The 19,444-nt window shown below is 38.6% G+C and overlaps 1 protein-coding gene across 6 annotated transcripts in view; it reads right to left on the bottom strand.

Annotated features, from left to right (window-relative positions):
* Positions 1–19,444, bottom strand: part of PRLR (prolactin receptor) — a 155,870-nt gene that overhangs the window by 68,191 nt on the left and 68,235 nt on the right. For 2 of the 6 annotated variants that reach the window (XM_050329267.1, XM_050329265.1), the window contains one exon: positions 15,571–15,762. The exons of 3 other annotated variants lie outside the window; for them this stretch is intronic. The gene's annotated coding sequence lies outside the window, so the exon portion shown is untranslated. Of the gene's footprint in view, positions 1–15,570; positions 15,763–16,876; positions 16,941–19,444 lie in introns of those variants that run through there. One more of the 6 variants, XM_050329268.1, reaches the window with a different exon arrangement.

Raw genomic sequence — 19,444 nt, 5'->3', positions numbered from 1 at the left:
CAGATCTTTACAAGTTTGTTCTGTTCAAGAAAGCACATTTTCCCAAATATTCAAACAGCATAATAGTAAATTACAGAAAATACAGGCTCAAGACCTTCTGCTCCTTGATTCAGATCAAGAACCTGAAATGTAAGTTTTCTTTGCCTCAGCTACAGAGCTCTGGCATTGGTGAAATAGTTGTCTACACCTTTTGATAAGGAAGTCCATCTTGTTCTGATGATGCTTTATTTTACCTTATATATTATATATGAAGTCTTGAATGTGAGGTGCCCTGGGAATGTCCTGTCCCTGCTCCTTTGAGCACAATCCAGGTACCTTTCTCCATTGCCTTCAAAAATGCTGTATTGCCCTGACACAGTACTTTTGTACTGTCCCTTTCTTCCACAACAAGAAAAATGAAAGCATCACTCATTATACATTAGCAACCTTCAGAAATCCTTCTGGTGGTGCCTTGTAGCTTCCATACTCCAAAACTTGGACTACCCAGTATCTAGCAGGCATGTTTCTCAGTTATGTCCATTTCTATGTCCTAGGCTTTCTGGACTGCTCTCTTTTGTAGCAATTGCTAAATCCCACTTGAATGTAATTTTAAAAAACCTCATTTCATATGTCCTTCTCTGTTCCTCCCAAACATTCACAAAGGTGCTTGTCCTACTTTCACAGTACTCGATGATTTTAATGCATTTCTAGGCCTCATCACTAGCTTATCTCATTCCTAGCAACCTTACATAGGAATCTAGCTCTTCTTGAGATTTAAAGAGTCCATTACAGTCAATTTTCTACAATATAGCAGGAAAACAATCTCCCTCCCTAAATTAGAGAAATTTTCCCCCTTACACCACTCTGTGCCTATCACAGAATGTACCAGCAGAAATGAAGTCAGACACAGCTAATTGTGTACATCCATTCTTTACCTCTCTTTACAGGACCCCCCTCAAGGCCTCCATCAAAAATTGGCATGATTAGGTCAGGAATGGTACTTAAAAAGTCCAGGGACTCTCAGACAATCTCTCAAACCCCAGCCAATGCCATTACTACTGAGTTATGGACAAGTCTCAACTTCTGTATCTCAACTTAGCCGGCTTGAACTCTTTGAAGACTAATTAAATATTAATTGAACCAGAGAGCAAAATGCAAGATACAGTCCAGCAGAAAGACATTAATCTGCAATGCCAGACAGCCAGGATCCCTGCTACAGTTAACACTGTATTATTTATGAAGAATGGAAATTACTGACAGAGGAAATAAAACTATTTCATTTTTCATAAATATTTAATATTAGGACCAGTGAACTACTTGGCAATGTGAAGTGAACTCATTTCATAGTAGCTATTCAGATTTCTTTCAAATTGGAAAAAAAATGGTATCATAGTACTTATACTCTAGTAGGGTAAATCAACTGTTACATAGATTATTACAAATAGAGTCTCATGTTGAAAGAAGGTAAGTACCTGGAACTGATTCTCTAAATATCTATGAGAATGAATGTCCTAGCATCTCAACTACTTCAGCTAAAATTTCTGGCTAAAAATCACATTGAGAAATTTCTTAATTACATTAAGAAACATCTCCCTTAAAAGAAAACCAAAACATCCTTTAATATACCCCATGACTCAGCAAACAGAACTTCCCAACTCTTTACAGTAATACTTCTTCTTATATTTTATGAACTTATTTCCTCTATTATGCACCAGGAGGTTGCAAAGGGGACCAAAAGAAGTTATACTGAAAGAACTTGGGTAATACTGTGAAAGTGACAAAGAAACATGGAAGTTCATCTTAGAAAGAAAAGAATTTAATCTTAAAAGAATTATAAAATCATTCAAATGATTTACTATGCAATTTTTAAATGAAAACAACTTGCAACTGAGTTCAGAATTTGTTTGCAAAACCAGATACTAAAACACCGAATTCAACAGCTGTACTATCCCTCTGGGCTCTTTATGGGGTCAGGTGGTGCCCTGCTTCCAGGGCTGTGTCTTTCAAAAGACCTGAGTCTCATAAAACTCATTTGTTTTAAACCATAAAGCACCTCTTTACCTCATCAGTGTCACCCCTGGCTTACAATGTTGCTGTGAAATCATATTCAGATTTCTTGTGTCTGAAACATAAACTGTTTCAGGTCTGTCTACCTGTCAGTATCAGTGCCATTCACATATTATCAAGATGGTTCTGAGTCAATTAGCTTGAGCATTTAAAGTAGTATTACTGCATTAATGTAACCCTCCACAGGGGCTAATATTTTCTGCTTTTTAGCATTGTGTAATGTAGACAATTCCCTTTACAGTTTTAGTTAATGAAAGACTCTTTTCCACATTTTCTTCCAAAAACTGTTGTGTAACATCACTGTGTACTGTAAATAGCTTCCCACTTCCATCTGCTGCCTGAAGTGTCTGCTCTAAACTGCTCTGGTTTGCAAAGTTTTTGCTTTGTAGTTCTTTGGCATAAAGCATTTCTTAGCCTTGTTGTAATTTCTTCTAGACTACAGCTGCCAATAAATCAGGCAGTGGCACATAAATACTATACTGTTAATACATTTTTATTAGTTAAGACTCTAAAGGAGTCTATTCATTTTAATGAATAGATTTCGCAACAGACTGGACATCACGAACCCCTTGAGTTCAATGGGATACAGCATTACTAACCAGTTAATCTGAGTACCTCTTCCTCAGTGCCCCAGGGAGAAAACAAACACTAAAGGCTCCACAAACATGATATGGATAACAATTATTCTTGACTTAAATTTTGTTTGTGACTACAGTGATAAAAACTTATTAAAGTGATAAATTAGAGTTTATCATGGCCAATTTCTAGTACAGATCATACTAAAACCCGATTTTCACCTTAACAGTCCCTGCCACAGTTCCTAATAAAGTTCAGATTAGCCGAGATAATTTTAATGATGCCAGGTAATTCTGAAACGTGGTTGTATTGGGTTTGCATGGCAGGGGTTTGGCAGTAGAGTGGCTACTCTGTGAGCAGCTGCCAGAAGCCTTCCCCATGTCCAACAGAGCCAATGCCAGATGGCTCCAACACAGCCCCACCAATGGCCACAGCTGAACCCATCGGCAATGGTGGCACTGTCTCTGGGATAATGTATTATGAAAGGGGAACAAAAAATCCCACCACCTTCATCCAGATGGAGGAGTGAGACTGCATGAGAAAAACAGCTCTGCAGGCACCAAAGTCATTGAAGGAGGAGAAGGAGGAGGTGTTCCAGGCACTGGAGCAGAGATTCCCCTGCAAGACCATGGTGAGGTAGCTGCGTTCCTGAATCCATGGAGATCCATGGGGGAGCAGAGACCCACCTGCAGCCCATATAGGACCCCACAGTAGAGAAGGTGGATGCCCAAAGGAGGCTGTGAACATGTGAGAAGCCTGCTGCTGGCAAGGCTTCTGCAGCTGTGGAGAGGAGCCCACTGGAGCAGGTTTGCTGGCAGGACTTATGACTCCATCAGAAGGACCCGCACTGGAGCAGCCTGTTCCTGAAGGACTGCATCCTGTGGAAGGCAGCCACACTGGAGCAGTTCATGAAAAACTATAGCCTGTGGGAAAGACTCATGTTGGAGAAGGTCTGTGCTTTGTAGGAAGGACCCTTCTTTGGAGCAGGGAAGAGCATGAGAAGAAAAAAAGGAAATGTGATAAATTGACTACAACCTCCATTCCCTGTCCCCCTGCATTGCCTGGGGTTAAGACAGAGAGAAATTGAGAGTGAGGTTGAGCCTGAGAAGCAGAAAGGGATAGGAAGATTTTTTTTTAGATTTGTTCTTGTTTTTCATTTTAGTCTTGTGTTAACAGGCAATAAATTAATTTACCCAAACTACCCCTGATGGCAATTGTGAGTGATCTCTCCCTGTCCTTATCTCGACTCACAAGCTCTGTCCAGCTGAGGAGAGTAGTGACAAAAGCAGCTTAGGTGGGCACCTGGTAACCAGGCAAGGTCAACCCACCACATCACTGATAGCATAGGAACTCACAGTTTTACAGTTACATTCCAACACAACATGCTAATTACAAGTCATTCTCTGATGACCAGAGTCTGTAGCCTTGAATTGCTTTGGTGTGCACTGTACAAACACCAGAGATATATTTCCCTTTTCAAAGAATGTGACCCCTAATAATTGCATGCATAAAAGCTTCTCAATAAATCATAGATTAAAATAGGTTCCAGGATGTCATCTAGATGACAATTTAAGAGCCCCAAGGAGGGATTAACAACGCCAATTTAATTCCCGAGATTTGCTTAATCTGTTCTTCAAAATCTCCAATTAGGGCAATTTTGAAACCTCCTTAGGCAATTTAGGTTACTGTTTTAGTATCATTATTAATAAAATGTTCTTAATATCTAACCTGTATCTTTCTTGCTGCAACTTAATCCAAGTACTTTTGCAGCCCAAAAGCAACAAAACAACAGACTGCTCCCTTCTCTCTGCAGAGCTAAGAGACACTACTTTGAACACTTCAGATATATCACCCTGTCTTCTCCTATTTAGATGTGTCAGTCTTGATTCATTTTCCCACAAGCCACATTCTCCAGACCTCTAAATCTTCTTCTTGCTCAGCTGCAGACTCTGTCTATCTTTTGTGAAGCACTCTGCCTCAGAAAGACAAAGTACTTTAGCTGAGATCTTGAAAATATTGAAGAGAATAAGAGAATCACTTTGCATAACTCAAACCATACCCCTATTTGTAAATCCAGGCATGGCATTTACTTTTCACACAGCAGGATGACAGTATTGGCTCCTGTTCCTCTTGTGTAGCACTAAACCTCTTACTTATACCAAATACCTTCTCGAATCCTTGTTACCTCAGTCCTGTATTTGTGCAATGGTGTATCTGTGTTTAGGAGTAGCACCTTGGTCTTGTTTCTACTGAGCAACTTTTTATTTATCAGAAACAATATACAACCTATAAATATGACTTCTCTTTCTTCCTCTCCTCCAATGAACTGAAGTCCCTCTCCTTTCACTGTTGTCTAGTAAATATATGGTATAGCATTATCCATGTCACAAATGATCTTCAGATTAGTTGCTGTACCAAGGAGTTAATCTAGTTTTCAATCTGCCCTTTTGCTCTGACAGCGACTCACTGATAACCAGTTGTAAATGGTTTTCCAAGGACTGGTGCATCCTGCACAGTAGTTTCATAGAGACCATGGGTTTCTAGCTAATTTACAAAAATTTCATGAAATTGTATTGAAAGCCCAACGACAATGCATATGTACAACATCACTGCTGCTCTTCTATCGTCAAGGCTTGATACCTTTTTAGGAGGAAACTGGAGCACTTGGAGAATGTTTCTTTTCAGTGGGAACCTATGTTGCTGTTACTTATCTCCATGCTCTCTCATATATTTACTTCAGTGTCTTACAACAGTTTATAAACAAGCGATCAACACAGAGTGTACAGCTAAAAAAAAAAAATTCTGTCAACAATCTGCACAGAAGAGACTAATTGTAAACAGGCTAATGGAACTGCTGACTGATCTTCTCTTGTCTAAAGAGAAGATCTTGCCTCCCTTTTCCACTGTCCTGTTTCAGACTCTGGGGTCAGGACAGCCTCACACGAGGCAGGTCACCTCAGGGTGACATGACTCCTCTGCCTCGGAACCGCACCCATTTTCCAGTGATTGGCTTATCCCCCACAACTAGGTCATCATCGTGTCTGTGTGAGGCCATCACAGTGGCACAGCTGTAACCCAGGTGATATCAGCACTTCCTGGGACTGACTGGTGGGTGAGGTCACACCTTGGTCAACCCCAAAGCACAGCAAGAGCAGGATGTCCTCCCTCTTCCCCGCACAGGGATGCCATTTTGTTAATGGTATAAACCCCAGGACCTCTTTCAAGCTTCTCAAGAGCTTCTCATATATTCTTGATATATGTGATGTAGCCATGCAAATACCTCTAAAGATAAATACAGTGAGGTAGGTATATTTAAAATGCATGCAGTTTATAATATTGAATTCATATTTGTAAAACTTTACATATAGAAGATTACTTAGTAAGAGTTATCAATAATAAAGTTTAAATACAAATAGAAAATTTTAAAAAAGGGCAGAACATACAGTCATACAACTACCAGTTAACAAGACTGATGAAATCCCAACCAGACTGCTGCACAGTATTACCTGGTTAGTCTTCAGACTTTGTGCTATGCTGCAAGATATAGACAACACAGCTGCAAGACACAGCCTACTAAAATGGAAAATCAGAACAAAACATTAACTTTACAGGAACATGTGTAGGGGCACTAGGAGAAGTTCACAATGGATTTTCCCAAAAGACCACATCCACTGGATAAATGACAGTGGAAATTTCTGAAACAAACCCCAAATTACCCAGTGTGACAAGGGCAAGGGATGACATTTACCAAATATGAATGCTTCCTCTGAACATGATGCAGCAGTAAACATGCCTCCTGTTAGGACAAAAGATGAACTCCTGAAGGGAACCAAAAAAAATCACCTATACCTTGCATAGCAGACTGGGCTTATAAACACAGGATCTCCTAAGCTGCTGTCTGACTGGCTGAAAGCAGCCAACAAGTAATTCATCAGGATGACAATTTGTTTCAGCAAAGATCCAGTATGGTTGTCCAGACCTACACAGTCTTTCGCATTCAAGTCCAGGGAAAAGGCTGTGTTACAGCTGACAGTGGTGGCATCTCACTGAACAAGCTCTTCGTGATGCCTGTTTGCACTGGGGCCACTTCAAATAAACCTAGTACAGTTTGGTACACTATTCTGAGCAGCAGTGAACAAAAAGCAGCCTTGTTAAAATATATCTCCTTTTCTAGTAGTACAAAGGGCCACTTTACTCTAAATTTCTTGGGGGTTTCTTATGTTTAGTAGGGTTTGTTATTCTTTACCTTTTTTGTAGCTGGAATGCAGACTGGTATTGAACATCCTTTTCCTTTTAAGGGCTGGGGAAAGACGGTCCTTCCGGGTTGTGATGTGTCTCTCAACAACCCTAGAGGTCTCCTGCTTTGCCAATGTTTGCAACTGGGCTGCAACTTCCTGGGAGACATATCTGATTGCATCTTTGGCCATGTTTTCAGCCACGCTTTTAACATGTGTTCTAATAATCTCCGATCTCTTTTAGAAAAATGGTAAAGCTTTTGAAAAGAGGCTGCAGAAGGCTTCTACTCCACCTGGGCTCTTTAATAATTCATGGACAAGGAGGGGTCCTTTTAATTCTTTTACTACTCCCTTTACTACTTATTCTATACTACATGATGGTGTGCTTCCTTAAAATACAAGAACCTTTCACATCAAGAGAAAAAACTTCAGGGTCTCCTTTCAGCTGTGAAATAAGACATGCTTGCTTCCATTTGTATTTATTTCAGTGCTGCCTCTTTCTGTGTGAGGTTGGTTTACTGGCACATAATGCAGTTTGTACTATGTTATTGCAATGAGCTCACTGCTATTACCATGTGCCAAAACACAGCGTGATAATGGGACCAATAAATCTCAAACCAGCTAGTACTCAACAAGGTTTTGTGTAGAGGTAGATTGGGATAAAAACCTTCCAGTCATATCAATTAAAAAGGAAGCTGTCACTGCCTACCCCAGGAGAAGTTTCAGAAAATCTTGTTAGCTTCCTAGCTGTACAAAGAGTACAAGAACTTTCATCCATTTTAAGCTTTGTTGCTGAAGACCAGGTCTATTGTTGGTCAACAGTTAAGCTCTGTTGTCAGAACTAGTAAATGTTTATACATTCCAGCAATATGCATATGGATGAATAATGGACTTGTCAAAAAGAATAATGCCATGTCTTACCCAGCAGCATTATTAATATTATTCACACTGCCTGGGTATTGTATTTCTGCAAAACCCATCTCCCACTGGCCTGACAGCTTCCAGGGGCTTTGAATAGCTGTTTGGTAAAGTTCAAACTGGTGTTTTGTGGGAATATTCTGGTGTAAGCATTGTTGGGGAGCATGATGTAAAAACCACAGTTTACTATCCTTCTTTTTCTCGCACTCTGGCTTCAGCTGCTAAACATCATGGACTTGAGAGGCTTTTATCCAGCTGTTAAATTTCTTCGGCAAGCATCACCACTTCACAAACAGCTGTTTCTTTCTTTCTTGCCTTTTTTACTGCTAGAAAATTCTCAGTTTTGCACAGTAGCATTCACTTTTTAAAGTTCTTTAAAGTTCAATGGAATAAAATGTCCCCTCTATACCTTGGCGACTGTAGTCTATTCAACAGTACACCGACCCTTTCTCACTGTCCTGAGAACACCTAGAGAAGGTAATGGGATACTGGGAGATGTGGAATTTGGCATGACATAAATGGTATGGAATAAGGGGGTGGATATTGTCCTGCCTTCAGCTAGGGTAAACTTAATTTCTTCTCAGTAGTTTATTCTAATTTCTTACAGTGCTGTGTTTTGAATTTGGAATGAGAATGGTGTTGATAATACACTGATGTTTTGGTTTTTTGCTAAGTTGTGTTTATCTTAAGGTTTTTTTTTTTTCTTGTCTCATGCCCTGCAAGTGAGGAGGTTTGCAAACTAAACTGGGGCAGGTAACCTGAACTGACCATAGGGACGTTCCACACCATAAAACATCATGCCCAATGTATAAACAGAGGGGCTGATCAGAGTTAGAGAAGGGGGGATCTGGCACTGATAAACCGATGGTGAGCAATTGTATTGTGCATCACTTGTTTTTCCTTTTTAATTACCATTATAATCTACTATTATTACTGGTTTTTACTTTCTTTTCAATTATTGAACTTCATTAAATTTTTCCTTGAATGTTTTTATCTCAACCTGCAAGTTTTACTTTGATTCTCATCCCCATTCCACCAGGGTTGGGGGAGAGAGGCAGAGGTTGAGTAAGCAGCTGCATGGTGCTTATTTCCAGCTGGGCTAAACCACAACATTCACAATTTCAACTAGTACCTGGGAACATCTAGTCATAACTACTGTCAAATATTTCTTTTGTCCTAAACATCCTCATGGTCTTCCTTTCTGAGTGGAGGCATATTTACTCTAATTTTCACCAATTGCCAGACATGGTTTTCCAAATCTTTGCACAGCTTGGAGTTTTCATGCCCATACTCTGACTGTAATGAAGAAGCTGTGGTTATAGTTCTTTGTTATAAACTCCAGTAACACATTAATGTAGCAAATGGTAATTGCTTGCTGTAAAACATCCCCGTGTCTCAATTTTGAGCATCCTGTTAAAGCAATCTATGACAGAGGCCTCTATTTCATTATTAGTAATAAAGAAGTGAAAATTATTCTAATTTAACAACTTGTGTGAAGGCTGATTTAAAAACATCCATTCTCTGCTTGGTAATTACTGAGAAGGCAAAAATGGTTTAAAAGCCTCAGCTAATTCAGAACCCACTCTGAAAGGCACACAGTCCACGTACATTGGGATAGTATGTTCACAACTACTAAAATGAGGCCACTACTGTTATTGTGTTTAGAATAAGCCACAAATACCTGTTACTTCTAAAGGACTTTCTCACAACCTTGTATTTATTCTAAGTCTTGGTTTACATGACATGAGGCCACCTGTGTTCTCTTCAGATCAACAGTACTTGTTTCAAAAAGGTGCTTTACACTCCCAAAGTATCCCACTTCCTCAGGAGTGTAGTAAGTATGTTTTGACAGATGCCACAGTTTGCTAACATGCTGCTACTACATGCACACAGAAAAACAAACATTAGGCAACTGATTTAAGTCATATTCAATGAAACTTTATTTATCATTGGGGTGATGCCTCTCATTGTCACCATTTCTTTCAAAGACTTTTTTTAAATGGTGTTTTGTTTTTTTTTTTTTTTTTAATCCTGTGGTTCCAAGCAAGATTAAAAACAATTCACAGAATAATTGTATCTTCTATGTAATCAACTAGGATCACATTTTCAGAAAGTGTTATAAAATCCAAATCGACATAAGGGTAAGGGAATACATGGAGCATAATTCCTGTCATGGTATTACAAGTAGCTGTTAGGACACTGAGATGTAGACAAAAGTTGCCTCCCACCCCTTCACATAAACTGTTGTTTTCATAATTCCAGCATAACCACCTTCTCTCCAATGCAGACGGTCTTTTTAGGAAGACCTTTTGGGCTCTAGGTGTCCCTACAAACACGATCTTGTGAAGTTATTTTTTTCTGCTCGTCTTCAACTTTAGTAAGCAATGATGTTACCTATATTTTCTAGCACAGGACAAAGTTGAAGGACAGCCCCACAAGGTGATCTGGCTGATTTGAAGGGGGTGAAGGGGGGCTCTTGGTCAGATTCACAGGTTTGGTCTATTTGTTGAACAACCTGGGCCTGGATGGCAGCCTCCTGGATAGCTTCACAGGTTTAGCCCTTTGCCCAGTGCATATTCAGATTTCTTCATGGCCTCCCTGTTCTCTGACATGCTCCCACGCCATTCAGCTGTACTTTCCTTTTATTTTGGTTTCTTTCTACTTAATGTTTTCACCTAATTTCATTATCTCTTATTAAACTTTTATACACACATTTTAATACGATTTTGTATATTATAAAGAAGTGTAACTATGTATAAACACACCGTTATACTGTTCTACATGTTTGCATGTTTCTGTGAGCGCACACGAACACGTGTGTGTGTGGGCACGCGCGCACATGAGGGCCTTTGTCACACTCAGGGTTTCAGCTGCCGGCAGTTACGGGGGGTTCTGAGATCACATGGGGTATGGCCACGACCATGACTAAACACTGACTTCCATGGATAAAGGGAGGACTTCTGAGGCCCGAGGGATCTGATGCACTTCTGGGTTAAATTGGTCATGTGGTTGGGAAAGGGGGAAGGGCTTCTGGGGACAGACCTTTGAAGGTCGGGTCTCCCAGCAGAAGTTGGAGGAATGTAGCCTGCACCATCTTGTACCAAAGTTGTTCTTCAGCTGAGACTAATGACATTTCCAATGGTTGTAGCCTTTTCTTATCCTCTCCTCAACTTTCAAAATCATAATAGAAATCTAGGTTGCTACCGCTCAAACAAGGAATGAAGACAGGTGTTAGACATAAAATAAGTAGGAAATAGTATATAATAATTAATGACACAACTTACATATAAATACTATTTTTACATACAATAGTAACTATAACAGGCAGTTTGGGGTAATTTAGCATTACACAGGCTAACCAGATAGATGATGATGATTAGGGTACAGAGATGATACAAGACACACGAGACTGAGCTTCTCCTGAAGAGAAGACTAGAAGACATACTTTGAGTAACAAATAGCCAACAAACTATTTTTTATCTCCCTTATATTAAGACAAAATGGTATGATCAAACCCAATTACCTTATCTAGACAAAAATACTTTATATTGTTACTTAAAACAAAAGGGCTACATGAGGATCTTCCCTTCATATGTCCACAGACTTTATCATTCAACCTGGTTTTTTAGTGGTTTCGTTAAGCCCGGTAGTTTCATTAACACTTCCATCTAAATAAGTAATTTATCAATTAATGTTTTTCAAACTGATTTTTCTTCTTGACTTCAAGTACATACTTTTTAATTTTTTGTATTCGTAAAATAAAATTTGTATTCATAAAATCATTTGCCCTATAATCACTGAGTGTATTGTTCTTTATCTTCTCTCTGCATCATGATTAAGTAAAAGGAATCTTTTGAAGCAAAAGCTTATCCTTTTTGGATTGGCTTTCTTAAACTCTCATGATTTCCCAGCTAATGTTGAGGGGTGAAGAAACAGCAACAGCAGCAACCCAATTTTTGGATTAAGTTATGAGCAGATGTAGACTTGGCTACAAGTCATCTTTGCTTTTCCAAAGGCCATCTCCTGTTTTGTCCAAGGAAGAAGGATCACACTATACAACAGCATCCAAAACATGCTCTTCATCAAACAGACTATTCTGTCCTGAATTCTAAAACCTCCATTTTTATACCATGATTTCTCCTGATTGTTCTTACTCCAGTTAGAGGTCTGAAAGTTTTCAGAAATTATTAGTGCCAAGATTATTGACTGTTTTTATGAACCAGTACATACTTGCTCACAGGGAATGTTATGTATCACATGCTCACCAGAAATGGAAATGTGACAACTTAAAAGTACTGTTAATATGGAATGACTTTGCCCCGAGGGAACAATGAATTTGCTAAGAGAATGGCCATGCCAAAAGACTCGGGTTACCTCAGGGTGTAAGGGGTTTGAAATTCAGGAGATTAGAAAATTTCTCAAGACAAGAGGAAAAAAAACGGTATCAGATGTAACAAATACGCTCAATGAAATCTTTTCAGAGACCATTAACTGTAAAGCTAGAGGGATCATAACAATAACCTAATCTATACAAAGAGACAATAGGACTCAACCTAAATGCAATCCTGAACAGCAGAGACATTACAGAAAACTGTGTTTTTAACATTAATTTTGAACACTCATTCTTTCACATTTTTAATTCACTAACCTCGACTGGGGCAGGAAAAAACCACCAGAAAATGTAAAATAATTTCCTAGTTCCTTTTTGGTGCTTTTAGTCAGACCAGCATAAAAGGCATCTAAGCAGAATGCTCTGCTCGGTTGGTAATGTGCTGCTGGTAGTTATGGGGTATATATACAGTAAAGGACAGGTTATCAGGCAGATCCACAGCTGCAGTTGGCAGGTACAAGCTGCAGGCAGGGGAATAATGGTTCCTGTGCTATGGGGTAGTCTGGGTTCAAGGTGCCTCATGGAATAATTTGCAGATCTCATCCAGTGGCACCAGCGGACCTCTCAGGCACCTCACACATTCTCCATAAGTACAACATGTGAATGCGTGAATATTCAAGAAGCTCCTAAGTACTACTCTGAAATGATCACATTCTGCAAATACTTCTGGAATTCTCTGTCCCTCCCAACGCCCATAAGACAAGAAGCCTGGACTACGGAAACAACTAAGTGCTTTGAGATATAAATTTCCTCATGGTTCAGTGCTTCCTGATTTCTCACGTTAATAATTCTGATCCAAACTCTTCTGAATCTTCAGCTGAAGCATCCTACATATTTTTTTTTAAAGGTTAAAAAAAAACCTTTGTAAGGTCACTGTTTATCCTGTAACTTAAAAAAAGAAACTTTTTACTGCACAAGAAAATTCCAAAAGAATGCAGCAAATACAGAAAACGTGACTATCAGTGCAAGCACAGGTTTCTTCTGGGAATATGAAGTTAATTGCTCAACACTATAAACTGAATTATTCCTTAAGAAAACTTTTTTGATCAGCTGTAGAAAACTGCCATGCAAAATGACTGAGCTTCAAAGAACAGGAACAGTTTGTTATTTCTCAACCAAAAATAAGTAGGGTGCAATGTTCCAGGTAAGATGAGATGACTAGATCATTTTGGTGTTTACCAATATTCACATTTAGAAAAGTGGGGGAAAGAATGGTGGATGCAACACCTGTAAGTCTCAAAATCTCCTTGTACTTCTGTGATGAGAAGGTATTCCTTCTTCTCCATAACAGATAAGCAACAATTGGAAAAGTAGTCACAAGATTCCCAGAATAAAATTTATACTAGTCCAGAACACATCAAAATTAATAGTAAACCATCAAAAAGGAAAAGTAGAGGTTTAATTTGGACTGAGAGAAATTTTTGGTTAGAACTTCAATCCAGAGACAAAAGCTAAAGTGAGTTGTAAAATTTAAATAAGATGTTTTAATTTTAATATAATAAAATGTTTCAGAAGAGAAATAAAATCTAAACAGTATTCTGAAACACTGAAATGAGTCATCATAGATTTTTATGCTGAAAACCTTTACAATTTTAAGATGACAGCTTTCTAATTCCTTTTATTTCTAAAAAAAAAAAGCTTTAAAATGAAATGTTTTTCATTCAGATTAGATAGCATTAGCTGAATGCTTTGCTCAGCCTGAAGTTTTGTCTTTTCAACTTGCCAAAACACAATTAAGAAAACCTGATAATTTCAGTTTCTTCAAGAATAGTTTTTAGTACTGCCAATGAAGTGAAAAATCAGTTAAATAAAAATCCAACTAGATTATTTGCAAAGATTTTCATATCAACAGAATTACCAGTGGCTCAACTGGAACTTCTAAGGTTTAGGGCTAAACAGTGATTGTAAAAAGTCCACTGGATATGGAAGTTTATTAACAAGTAAGTTTTTAGAAAGGTTAAAGATCATGTTAAATAGAACCATAACCAAACTGTATCTACCAGAACTGTGGGATACTATTCTCTCAGAGTAAGGTCATGACCTCTTCAGTAAAGCCAGGCGATAAAAATGATAGGAATGGCAAGAGTAGGAAGTGCTCCTTCTCTCATTATTTAGCTCAGAGAAACACCTGCACCTTTGATTTAATAATGTTTAATGAAATTTCTTCACAATGATAACTTAGAGTGAGAGGGAGGATTGTAGAGTAGGTGAAGCTACAGTTGACCAATGAATAAATTATATTAAAATGACATGGGCTGGTTCTTTAAAAGCGTTAAGAACAGCCTCAAACGAACTAAGTTTAGCCTAGCTGCCCATGCAGCCTGAATAAGAACAGACTCATGTAACATGACATTTCTAATTCAGAGCCAGGCTGAAGAGAAATGTGATAGCAATCACAGATAAACAAGAGTGGAGACCAAACCAGGGAATTAAGGGATCCCCCCAAAACTGTAGGAGACCAGTCAGGAAAAGGTCAATGCGAGTCTTCATAAGTGAAGTTATTAGAGCATTAGATTAATCCAATTTATTAATACAACCAAAACCTTAGGGTACAGGCTGAGCTGCCCTTTGATCTTACCTTGTGAAACAACCCTACAAACTCTCTGAATGGCAGCTGTACTGAAGATATAAATGGGAACCAATAGTGGCGCTGCAGCCACAGAAAACTAAGGTTTTGAGGGAGAAGTAGAACTTCGAAAGAAGAGTATTGCATAGCAAGAGTTTGTGACAAAACTAAAAAATCCTGCCTGAGGGATAAAAAAGTATTGATATGTACATGCAGGTACATAAACATATAGAGAATAACTTGAAGTTTGTAAATGTCAGTCTCTGGAAGTACCAGAATATTAATTTCAAACAAGATAAAAACAAGAGGTAGTAGTAACAAAGCATTTCTAGTGTTCTAAGAGTCTGTAATTAACCTGTGCCTGATTCTGGTGAAGAAAACATGCCTGGGACACCGGAGGTTTCATCTCAAATCCTGCTGCAGCTGAATGAAGTGGTTGAACTCCATTTGCTTCAGTGCAGTAAGGAACATGTGGAAGTCAAGCTTCCACAATCTCTAAATGAAGGCCAGAGCTTTCAAAAGCCACCTTTGTTCCCAAGCACTCTGTTTCTGATAGCTGAGCTTCATTTGCTACGGGTGGTAATTCAGCTGGGGCCATGAATGCTCAACACATAAAAAAAGTACATTTCACTGGGTAAGAAAAAAAGATGATAACACAATGCAAATGGCTTAAAAACTTTAAAGCCATTCTGAAAAACAAACTCTGAAACCTGAACCACCTTACTGAGCTCAGTCTACTGGAAAACTGTCCCTTTTCAAAGCATCACATCTTTCACATGAAATTTGAGTTTGGCAGATTTCCAGTTCAGTTTCAACAACACAAAAAATGCTAGGCTTACCTATCGGTTTTTTCTCCTTGCTGCCTTTACGCTAAGTGCATTTCTCTAGATTTTGTTTTCCTTCAAGATCTGCATGCTCCAAGCCACAGCGAGGATCTCTGTTAATCCTTGTGTTGCGCTTTAACTCAGCTGTACTTTGTCACAGCAGACCGGTGTGTATTCACGCCACAGACTTTCTACAGATGCCTGGTGCTGCGAAAAAGTGCATATGGTAAATGGCTCCTTTCATTATGCAGATGTTCAAGCATTACTTGTTGCTAAACTTGTTCACTGCCTGGGTAATCCATCTGCCTGCCTTGGGGGAGTGCCTAGTGCAGCTCAATAATAGCAAGGCAACTCTCAAAAGAGGAAAAGACTGATAGCTGCAGCACGGCATTTCTGCAGCAGAAATCTTACACTGGTTAATACGGACACAGAATCCATACAAACTGTCTTGCAGGCTGCTGCGCTCTCTAGAGGGAACTCATAGCAAGGGAAACTGTATTCATTCCAGGGTATTCATGAATTCCCAGGTGACTGCTGGAATAGTGAAAATGTTACAGATTATGACAGTACAGTGTTTCAACAGAATGCATGAAAAAGTGAGGTAAAAAGATGCTCTTTGGATCACATCACATTGTTTTCTTTACTCCTTGCTAGCTCAGTAACCAGCTTTTCTTTCCCTTCTCTCTGAGATCCATTTCCCTTCAGCCTTTGACTGCTAGTCTATGCCAATACCAATGAATTCTGAAAATAATAGCACAAAACAGAATCTGATAACTAGTGAATGTATATGCAAGCATAGAAGAGGGTAACACAGAAAGTATCAAATAATAGCTAGGGAACATTAAGACAGTGGAAGATATGACGGCAGTTATGGAAGCTCCAGGAGGTTTATTTCTTCAACCAGCATATTTTCATTAATGAATAACAAAAATGAGGTATATTTAGTGAATATAAATGATATAAAGCAGTAGTGTAATGAAATTAGTTCTGCCAAGTGCATTAAAAATGCTTTAAAATAATAAACACAATCCAACTCTCATTAAAAAAAAAAACAACAACCATACAGAAGAAGTGATATTTCTGTGTCCAGCTTATGTCAGTATTTTAAAAGAGAGACCACTGAATCACAGGTAAAAATGCTTTTTTAATTTTTCAGGATGTGAGCCATATGATATTTAGCACATCACATTAAGCTGAACTGATTTTACCTTTTGCTAAGTTTTTAATTTCTCCTAATAGAACTGCAGTCTACACTGTCCTTTATACAATATCACCAAATCCTTTACAGTAAGGTATACACAGGTTTAATTGCAGTACTTACTTTTGCCTGGTAATGAAATGTATGTTGACCCATGCCAGTTCATGAATGCTTCCTGAACAAGGACTTGAAAATCCAGCGTTTGAAAGAGTTTCACATATATTAAAAGAAACAAAACAAAACAAAACCAGAAAGAAAGGGGGGGTAACAGACCCAGAAGAAAGCTAAACAAAGAAAAAGCCTGTAAGCTTTAGAGCTCTGACTGCAAAATGTTCAGCCTGGCAGCTCCTGGAGAAACACAACTCTGTGTACTTGTACATGCTCACCCCATTAGAGGAGGAGTCAGTTTTGCAACACTTATGTTCCTTGCTTGAGGCAAAACAGTGATTCTCTTCAGTGCAAGCAATGTTTGGAGTGTGACGGCTTTAAAGGTGAGAGGTGTGCTCTGGAGCGTAGGAATGCATCAGCAGAAAAAGAATAATTCTAAGCATCAGCTACATACTCTACAGGTTGTTGTGGCTCCTTTTAAATGCTTATTATCTATGATTCTTTTTTTAAAAGGGAAATCTAATATCCCTTCAATATAAACTGCGTCCATAAAGCTTTTTATGCACCAGTAGTCCATGTTTTATATTCTAAAATAGCAGAAAAAAAAATTCTTTTTTCAACAGAGTGAAAGGTGTTGGCTTTACACTAAAAAGTGGATTAAACAGAAGGAAAAAAAGTATTTTTTTTGTAGCTTTGATAGCTATTTCTTGTGATTTGAGAAGTTTCAGATTATGCAATAAGGTTTTGAAATTTACTGACATAACTATTCACTAGTCATCTATCTCTACTTAACTAAAAACATTTTTACATATTCTTAGTAATGCTTTCATTAAATCACATTTTTATCTTCTCTATATTCATGCCAGTGAACGGAACATACAATAAAATGTATGCATGTGTACTGAAAATTCTTTTAAGGGAGAGGAAGACTGAGCAAGAAGATTCTTTTTCATAATGAAAGGAAAGATTTCTTTGATGTGGAGGTTAAGCTGTTATTAGGGTCAAGTCTCTCCAGTCAAGGTCAGCACTGTTCACATCTTGTGACTAAATGGACGTTCTGCATACTATTTGAAACAATATAATTATATGCCCAGTTTCTTGTCAAACATTTGTGTTTCTTGACAAACATTTTGAGGTAAGGAATGTGTACCTTGTGATCTATCCACACAGAGATTACAAAACTTCAGGTGTGTTCCTTCAGTATGGTTTGGCTATGCTCACAGCTGCTGCTGAGAGGAACAGTTCCATTCTGCACCTCCACTTGCATTCCATCATGTGTGCTGTGCTATCCATTTGGCTCCATGTTAAGGTAGTTTAGAGAGCTAAATTGGTGGAAGACAATTCCTTTGTTTTTCCTCTTATTTGTAAATTTCTGAACAGGCTCACTCTGGGATAAAACAAATGCTGGCAACAGCATGCTGGGGAACAGAACATGTAGCTTACAGAAAAGACACAGCTGATTTTATTGAAAACTATGCCCTAAAATTTATGACATGCCCATAGCATTCATCCAGCTGTGAACAAATTCTACCAGTGACTCTCTGTGTTGAAAGGGATGACACTGCTCCTGATAAATAGGAAATGTGTGATTGAAAAGATGCTATCACCTCAAAAATGGGAAAAGGAACACATGGTAGAACCTAGCAGGTATTAAACCACACAGAAAAGATATAATAGGCTGTGGCTGGTTGTCCTATTTCTACATCTGTCTGACTGTGCTAAACACGGGGGATCAAAACAGGGGTGAGGGGAAAACAAAGGTAAGATTCTGCCTACGGAAGAAACTTTCAAAATGAAAGTGAACCAAAAAGTACTGTTAACATCATCTTAATTTCTGTAAGAGAAGTATATACTGTGAAGGTCTGCATGTGTATTTTCTCCCCTAATCAAAACAGGCTTTACAGCCCTGGAACGTAGTTGACAGGAAAAAGAAATAAAGAAATAAATCACTAATGATGTAGTAGCGAAAGATGAGGTGTGATAGTTAAGAACTACCACTGGTGTCAGTAGCAATGATAACTTCAGACATTTATACCTGTGCTGCCCAGTTTATAGCTAGCTGACGTAATGCAGCCTTGGTAACTGTGGCAGCAGGCAGTGCAGCGTGAGATAGCTCCTAAATATTTCCCTAGGATTTTGAGTTAGCTTTTTCAGCTTTTAATGAGCACTGTGTGCCTGTGGCTACACTATCAGCAATATTTAAGCCAGTCAGGCAAGTCTATACAAGCACACCCAGCCTGTGGTGGAAAACTGCCAAGAAAAGACACCTGTGATCCTAGGAGCACAGGATTAAGGAGAACACTTTAAGGTACTAGCAAGATCTCATATGCACAGAACACAGGTCACCCACATTCAAGCAAGATTCTTTCCAATTAGGACAGAAGAAAAGACAGGTCACCAAGATGAGGTAAAGACTATAAAGCCTATCTATTAAAATGTGACTGACAGAACTTGGCTAGGTTGGTGTGGCAAAGTAGAGGCTGAGGCAGAAAATGAACAGGCACTTACTTGTCCCTAAAAAGCTACTGTATGTCTATAAATACAAAAGAGAGAAAGAACTGAAAAAGTGAAGTAACTGTTTAG

The sequence above is a fragment of the Myiozetetes cayanensis genome, unplaced genomic scaffold (assembly GCF_022539395.1).
Source record: "Myiozetetes cayanensis isolate MyiCay16 unplaced genomic scaffold, myiCay2020 scf4, whole genome shotgun sequence".
Taxonomy (NCBI): Eukaryota; Metazoa; Chordata; class Aves; order Passeriformes; family Tyrannidae; genus Myiozetetes; species Myiozetetes cayanensis.
The sequence above is the reverse complement of the archived record's forward strand: the minus strand, read 5'-3'. Positions and strand labels throughout refer to the sequence as shown.